Here is an 8,573-nt window from a genome sequence, read left to right as displayed (position 1 = left end):
CCACTGTGACCTCATCTTAACTAATTACATCTGTATTAACCCTATTTCCAAAGAAGTTCACATTCAATGGTACTAGGTGTTAAGACTTTATATCACTTTTTAGGGGGACAAAATTCAACCCATAACAGTTTACTAGCAAGTATGCAGCATAGAAAGCCTTCCTGAGTTTCCAGCCTACCTGGCCTGCCCTGTGGAATTCAGATCTAGGATGGCAACACACATTCTGAATTTCCAGCCTGCCCTCTTGCCTGATGCATTTCAGACTTGTCAGCTCCCACAATTACATAACTATTTTCTTTTTCTCTCTCTAATCTTTCTCTCTAGATAGAGATACAGATACAGACACAGATACAGGTATGAGTATAGACAGATATAGGTACAGAGATAAAGATAGATATCTCCTGTTGGTCCTGCTTCTCTGGAGAACCCTAACTAAGATAGTGGGGGAGGCTGAGTATTTATGGGGAGGGGTTGGGAGGACTTGGAAAAGACAAGAAAGGGCATACACATCTTTATAATAGAGTAGAATATAAGTCCCAGAAAGGAGTGATAAAAGAGAAAAATATTCCATATTTTATGAGGTCCTAAGATGTATCTCTATGACTCCAGTTTTATTTCTATCTCAATTTGCAACTTCACAACCAGAACTAGGCTCAACTAACACTTGCCTGCCACATTGAAAAAGAGTATTCTAAACAAATTGAAAACATTGGGCTGAACTATATGAAATTGCCAATATTTGACAGTTTATTTCTTACCAACAATATCAATAGTTTCATTAACTTCGGTGTAAAATAGATTATTTACATATACAGAATACACTTAGAAAACCAAACTGTTTTCTTGAATATCCTAAGACCTAGTCCATCATGTGATGATTTAAGAGAGGTGGAGTCTGTGGGACCAGGTGTCAGGTGGGGGCATTGTGGGTAGGCCACTAAGTCAGCATATTTAGGAATATCCATTGGAAAGCAGTAGCTAACAGTAGCTAATAATTATCCAACACAAAAACTGTGAAAACAGTGGTAGTCATCACATGTATTATCCTATTCATTTCTCATAAAACACTGTGAAATAGGTACTATTATAATTGGCATTTTACCATTAAGGAAACTGAGGGCTAATGAGTGGAAATGGCTTGCCCAAAGCGGTAGAGCTAGGAATTGAGTCCAGACATGTCTGGCATAAGGGCTCACACACTGGTATCTCATGCTGTATTGCTCCTGATCCAGTAGGTCCCTGAGAGCTAGTTCAAATGGGAACTAGAGTCTAAAGTCCACAGATATGATTAAGGCAGGAAACAGAAGCCAGCAAGAGCAGAGAATCAGGTACTAGGAATATCCGACAAATTTTAATTTCTTTTTTCTGTTGCTTCTACTATGATGTTTGTCCTTCACTCATTCATTCAAATATATTTATTAAATAGTATTATTACCAGGCATTGGTCTAGGCAAGTGGAAATCATCTTGATCAAGATGGAAAAAGATCTCTGCCCTTAAATAGTTTAAATCCTGAATAGGGAGACAAAATAAATTATAAACATAATAGAAAGGAATTTTGTAGCATGTAAGAAGGTTATACATACAGCATAACAAATAAAATGTAAATGAGTAAGGTGGTTCAATAGTTCCATGGTGAGGTGAGAAGTGGGCAAGATTCAGTATTAAATAGCACGGGCAGGGTTACTTTTAGTGAGAAAGTATAATTTGACCAGAGTTGAAGGCAGTGAAGGGATTTAGTCAGATAGATATCAGTGGGAAGAACATTCTCATCAGGGTAAATGTACTAAGTCAGGAATGTCCCTGGCATGTTCTAAGAAATTAAGGAGGCCCAGCCTGTCTGAGGTAGAGGAGGAAGTGGGAGAACAGTGGAGATGAGGATAGACTGCTAGCAGAAGCCCATAGGGCACTGGGTCTTGTAGGAACTGTAATGACTTCGGCCTCTACTTTGAGTGAAATGGGAAATAAGAAACCATTGAAGGGTTTTGAGTAGAAGAGTGATATGATCTGATTTCTACTTTTAAAAGGATCACTCTGACTGTGTTAAGAAAGACTGTAGAGAGTTGGAGTGGGATCAGAGAAACATGTTGGAGACCATTTTAGTAACATAGCCAAGGAATAATGGTGGCCAGGACCAGGTGGTGGCAGTGGAGGAGACAGGAAGTCATAGGATTCCGGATGTATTTTGAAGGTAGAGCCAACAGAAATGTAAGATAAGGAGAGGAACAAAGATGACTGCAGGGGTTTTACCTGTGTAACTGGAAGGGAAGAGTTATGGATTGATGTAGATAAGGTTTCAAGTGGAGCAGATTTGGGGAGAAGCTCATGAGTTCAGATTTGGACATGTTGGATTTAATACATCTATTAGACATCTGAGAGGAGATGTCAAATAGGCAAGTAGATGTACAAATATGGAGACTGGAGAGGGAAGTCCAAGTAAAGATGTGTACCTGGAAGGTGTCGACAACATAAGATATTATTAAAACCATGATACTGGGCTATATTACTGAGAGCAACTCTAGATAGAGTAGAGAGGATGTTCTGGGACTGATTTCTAGCTTCCTTCTTCCCTCATCCCTTGACATTAAGAAATTAATGAGAAGAAGAGAAATCAGCAAAGGAGACCAAGAAGGAAATGACCAGGGAAGTTGGAAGAATATCAAGGAGATGGGGTGTTGACATGAAAGTGGAGTGAAAATCTCACACATGTTTTCACCTGCCCACCCACTGGTTGAATGCAGAGCAGTCCAAGGACCCAGAGGAGGGCAGAGTAATGAGGTGTGACGAGCCTGGTCGCTGGATGATAGCATGAAGTCGAGGTCCTTGCTGCCAACCTGGACTGTGATGAGGTCAAGATGCAACATTGTACTGTTTGGTCTCTGAGATTTGGGGATTTTTTTAAACAGTTGTTGGCCTACCCTACCCTGACTAACACAAGAACTGATGCCATTTGAAAGGTGCCAGCATCTTGTTTTGAGAGCTTTAGCAAATTTTACTTGTTGGTACCCCCATGAATGTTATTCATTATTAATGAGTCATTAAAGAAGTACTTTCTCTTAGAAATGCTTTATTTGATGTTAGGATTATGTATTCAAAAGCAATAGAAAACTGTTTAAAAAATGATTTATCATCAGATTTATACTTTCTTGAGCTAGGTTTGAAAATTATTCCGAGTTAACTGTTATGTCTACCCTACATTCTCAGTCTGAGTTGACCTGGCATAAGCCAAGGTTCAGCAGAGCCTAATTCCATCTTGGGCTTCTGCGAACTGGGATTGTCAATGGCGTGTTCCTGATGTTCACTCTTAATTGGATCCTAAAAATATTTTTTATTGATGGGAATCTATCAGGTTTTTTTCTTTTTTTAAGGTCCCTTTTTGATAAACCTTTGATTGCTGTTAAAGAAAAATGTCTACCTTCCCCCAAGTACAGTGTTTGGAATTGCATTTGGAAAATTGATTGAAAAGTTGTTATGAGCCTGAGGTTAATAGTGTGAGCCCTGTTTGATGCACTTGAACCCTACGCTATTCATTCTCAAGTTTTTAGATTCTAGCTACAAAAGGACAAGTCTGAATATCTATTACAATGGCTTCCCATCACACTTAGCATTGAATCCAAAGATATTACCATGGCCTACAAGGTCCTACTTATTCTGGCTTCCTGCTATTTTTTCGCCTCCCTCTTTGCTGCTCCTTGAACACACTGCACATGCTCCCTGCTCAGAATAGCACTTGCTATTCCTACTGTTCACCCAGATGCTCACATGTCTTCTTGTTTCACTTCATTCTGGTCTTTCATCTCCCTGTCCACTCTATCTAAAATTATAGCTTCCATCACTCTCTGTCCCCCTCTCCTGCTCAGTAAATATTTGATGAATAAATGAGTGAATGGATTAATGAATGGTTACGGTCATTTGATTTCTCAAAACAACATTATCTGATCTAAGAAAGACTCACTGTTTTTGTTTCATGTTACAAAATACCATGATGATAGCCAACCTAGGTGGGGCTTGAAATTTTAGAAAATTTTGAAGAAGAAAGAAGCTTTTGGCCTCAATTCCCACTACACTCTCCTATCTATCCCCTAACTGCTTCTTTCATTTTTTATCTATTTATTCAGTGAACATTAAATACATATATGTTGAGCCCTATTTTTCCTCCTAACATAACAAAGAAAAAAGCTCCACCTCTATCCTGATATTATATTTAGTGGAAATAGTGTCCTGAATAAGACAGGCTTCTTTTAAAGGGGCAAAAACTCTGTTACTGTTCAAAACTTTTCAAAGTCCCAAAGGGAAAAAGAAAACAACTCCCATCTGCATTAGTTACTATACAATTTGCAGCCACAGAATCTATTGGTTTTCACATTTCCATATTTTTGAGGCACATTCACAACCATAAGGAAAAATATTAAATGTGAAAATGGTTAGATATGTGTCAATAGAAAGTCTGCTTGGGAGTTACTTCCAGCCACAGGGATTCACAGAGTGCTGACTTACATGATTTCATAAACATGATTTCATAAACTTGGCTACCTGCTCGCAAAGTTATCTAGTGCTTAAAATGTAATACAAGTTAGAGGCTTTTTGCTTTGTTTTTGCTGTGAAAAACTGTGTTTCCTTTAGAGGAGCTCACAATTTATATACTGAAAATATATAAAAGAATTCTGTGTCAACAAAATGGTGTTTAAGGTTTTAAATCATCCTAACAGTCAGCCCTGAGACTTCCTCGCCAGACATCTCAGAGACTTTATGAAAGTTTTATTCTATAATTCCCTGCTTGCCTTTACTCTTAGCTGCTTCCTCCAGCTATTCATATAGTTTGAAAAATAGAGTTTATATACTTTAAGTTGCAAGGCATTTAGAATTTTCATAATCTCTTTATTGTGGCTGAAGTAGTCAAAAAAATGAAGTCTATTGTTGATAATATTTCACTGTGCTTTTACTAGATTAACTGGAGCAAGAAGCTAGAACTTGTGGCATTTAAAAAATACTCCACTTTTTAGAAAGCTTCTATGAGCAAGTTATAGGATAATTAAATTAGTTTCAAAATAGTTGGTAAAAATCAGGGAGTAGGGTGATAATGAAGATTTATAAAGAACAGATGCTGAAAATAAGGGTCTCAAGAACAGGAATTTTGCATTTATATATTTTAGTATCTTTCATAGCATGTAGCAATGTGCTAAGCACATAGTAGGTGATCATTAAGTCCTTGTTTAATTAACCTATAAAATCATATATAGCATCAAATTTCAAGTACCATATTTTACAAGGTAGAGAGTAGTATGGAAAAATTTCCCTTGCATAATAATCACTTAAAAATAAAGTATCTTTAAGTAATTGATGAGACGAATATACTCTCTTATTGTTTTATATAAATTTCCTTATAGTTAATGTACGTTTACTGGCAACAGATCCCTATCACCTGCCCTCCATGCCTTCTATTTGGCTTCTCATTCATGAATTTCAATATCTATTCTCTTTACTACTTACTATGTTCCAGATGCTATATCTGTTCTTTGACCTTGGGAAGCATATAATCTAGTGGTAAAGACCAATGAGGACAGAGGAAAATTCAGTGCTGTTTTGATTAGACTCCTTTACTTACTAGAACTAAGACTCAGCTCATACATCTTCATGTATTAGAAAGATTATTATAAGAAGATAAGCACACAAGATAAGCTCAGGGAAAGCTGAGCCTTTGACTTCAGAGAGCAAGAATTGAAAGGTGGCTCTGGATGCAGGTGGCCCTGGGGATTTCACTCATTTCAGAGTGGGACTTCACAAGCCCTCACCAGGCTCTCTTTACTTCTCTATTGCATACCTTCTGCTTACGTGTGGTTTCTGCTCACTTAAAACTTCTTGGGGTGAGCTTCCACCATGGTGTACCGGGGCCAAGGCCAGAAGGTGCAGAAGGTGCAGAAGGTGATGGTGCAGCCAATCAATCTCATCTTCAGATACTTGCAAAATAGATCTCGGATTCAGGTGTGGCTTTATGAGCAAGTGAATATGCGGATAGAGGGCTGTATCCTTGGTTTTGATGAGTATATGAACCTCGTATTAGATGATGCAGAAGAGATTCATTCTAAAACAAAGTCAAGAAAACAACTGGGTCGGATCATGCTAAAAGGAGATAACATTACTCTGTTCCAAAGTGTCTCCAACTAGAAATGATCAATGAAGTGAGAAATTGTTGAGAAGGCAATACAGTTTTTTTTAGGTGTGCTTTGTTAGAAGTGTATTTCTAAAGCATTTATTCATATTGTTTTGCTCACCTTTATGTTATTACCAGATGACAATAAATGCTGTGGGATTGTTTTTATTAAAAAAACAAACAAACAAACAAACAAAAACTTCTTGGGACTTCCCTGGTAGTCCAGTGGTTAAGACTCCATGCTTCCAATGCAGGGGACGCAAGTTTGATCCCTGACTGGGGAACTAAGATCCCACATGCTGTGTGATGTGGCAAAAATATTTTTCTTGTGAGGGATCAGTCATTATTTTTCTCTACATAATGGGTTTTCAGAAATTGCCCATGTTTCTAATGTTTTCTCTGTATTCCTCAGTTCAAAATACTTACAAACATGATAGAATTTGTCCAGCCCATGTTTTTTAAAGCAACCATGGCTGCCCTTTGACACTCTGTACCTACCCCTGATTCAATCAGCTGTAACAAGAGGGTAAAGTCACATGGTAAAATCAAGTGTAATAGTTCATTAAAGGCTACACAAGGAGACATAGCATAGGCAGTGTGTTGATGTGTCTACTTCAAATTTGGCTTTGTAATGCTAGAATGTGATGGGGTACAGAATTCTCTAGAATCATAGAATTGAATCACTTGATCAAGTCTAGGGGTAATCAGAGCATACCCCTTAGGAAAGATGACACCCAAGCAGGTTTAGTCAAAGTTAGCTAGGGAAGAAGTGATGGGAAGCTATACTAGGCAGAGAAAACAGCATGAGTAAGGAATAGGAGCAGGAAGAAATATGTTTCAGAGACTGAACCACATGTGGTTTAATCTTCCTGGAACTTTAATAACTATGTCCAAAGTGGTGAGAAGTAAGAAGAGAGCAGGCAGGATCCAGGTTAGAATACATAGTGAAAGTAATGGGAAACCATTGTCTTATACAGGGTAATGACAGGGTCACATTTACATTTTCGATACATCACCCTGGGGACAGATGGAAGATGTATATGAACATGGCAGGACTGGAGGCAGAGACAGAGACACTAAGTAGACGGCTAGTTCAGGTAAGAGATTAAAAGAATCCCAACTAGAAAATGCAGGTAGGAGTGGAGAGGAGGTAATATGTTAAAAAATATTACTTAAATAGAATCAATCATACTCAGTAACTCATTAAGATGTGCTGGATGAGGGAGGGGGAAAAGCTGGTGTTTCAGTTTCACCAAGTTGGTGGATGGAGATCCCACAGTTGGGATGGGTAAGAAAAAAGGCGAGTGACTCTGGGGGAGGGGTATCAGGAAAGAGTTGAAACAGAAGGAGCTGTTATGTCGAAGGTGCCTGGGAACTAGATGTGAAATAAGTAAGTGCCTCAGATGACAAGAGAGAGAACCAGTGTTTTAATCAATGAGCTGGTCCATCCAGCTTTTCTTCATATTACTGAGAGAAAGTACAGTTGGAAGTTGAATAGGTACAGCAAGTGCAAAAGGGGAAAATGAAGGGTTTATCCAAAAAGGGATTTAGATTGAGTGTCCCAAGCACAGATGACCACATCATCAGGTATGTATCCCAGTAACCACCTGCTCCCAAGCTAAGACCTTGCTGGACCTCCAGTAAAATTCATTTCTTTTCACCCTAATGATGTAGTAGGAGGGTATTGATTAAACTAACAGGGAAAGGTAGTTTGGGACATAAAGCTCTTCATTCATTCTTCACACAAATACCTACTATGTGGTATACTATACCAAGTACTTTAGAAGGCAAAATTTGCTTACTGCCTGCAAATGACTTTGATAAACTTGAGAGTTACTTAGGAAAACAAGGTAAATGGGACATATTGAAGTAAGTAAACAAAGGAAGAAAAAAGAGACGCTACCAATAGAAGAGAATAAATGATTGATTTGCTTTAGATGAGAATGGCAGAAAATAATGGGTCATAGTGTACTGCAGATTGAACAGGATTCAGCAATATAAAAAAAAAGCAAGCATGATATTGAAATATCACATCAAGCATCACATTGAAATATCTAAGCAGAAGTATAGCATATAAGAACAAGAATGATTCACCTTCCTAGGAAGTCAGATTCCTAAATGAATACTGTATCGGCTAAATTCTTTGGTTATTACCAAGAGGAATAGACTGGATATTATTTAGGATAATTTCAGTTATAAGTAATAGAATATCCAAATCAAAATGGCTTAAACAATAAAGGGAATATACTGCCTCATATAACTAAAAAGTTCAGGTTTCAGGCCTTTTACATTACCTCCAAGGATGTAGTTTCTTTCTGTCTTTTCATTATAGTTTTCAAAGTGTTGGCCTCATTTTAAGACTGGTTCCTCTTGTGATAATAAGGTAGATACTGATGCTAATACAACTAGGGTTTCATGCTTCA

At 37.9% G+C, this 8,573-nt stretch overlaps 1 pseudogene; it reads left to right on the top strand.

The window, feature by feature from the left end:
- Nucleotides 1–5,876: 5,876 nt before the first annotated feature.
- On the top strand, nt 5,877–6,324 carry LOC113624598 (small nuclear ribonucleoprotein E pseudogene; annotated as a pseudogene).
- The last annotated feature ends 2,249 nt before the right edge of the window (nt 6,325–8,573 follow it).

This window comes from Aethalodelphis obliquidens, unplaced genomic scaffold (genome assembly GCF_003676395.1).
Source record: "Aethalodelphis obliquidens isolate GAN/ISIS:26980383/991018 unplaced genomic scaffold, ASM367639v1 scaffold13, whole genome shotgun sequence".
NCBI lineage: Eukaryota > Metazoa > Chordata > Mammalia > Artiodactyla > Delphinidae > Aethalodelphis > Aethalodelphis obliquidens.
This window is presented reverse-complemented; position numbering and strand designations above follow the sequence as displayed.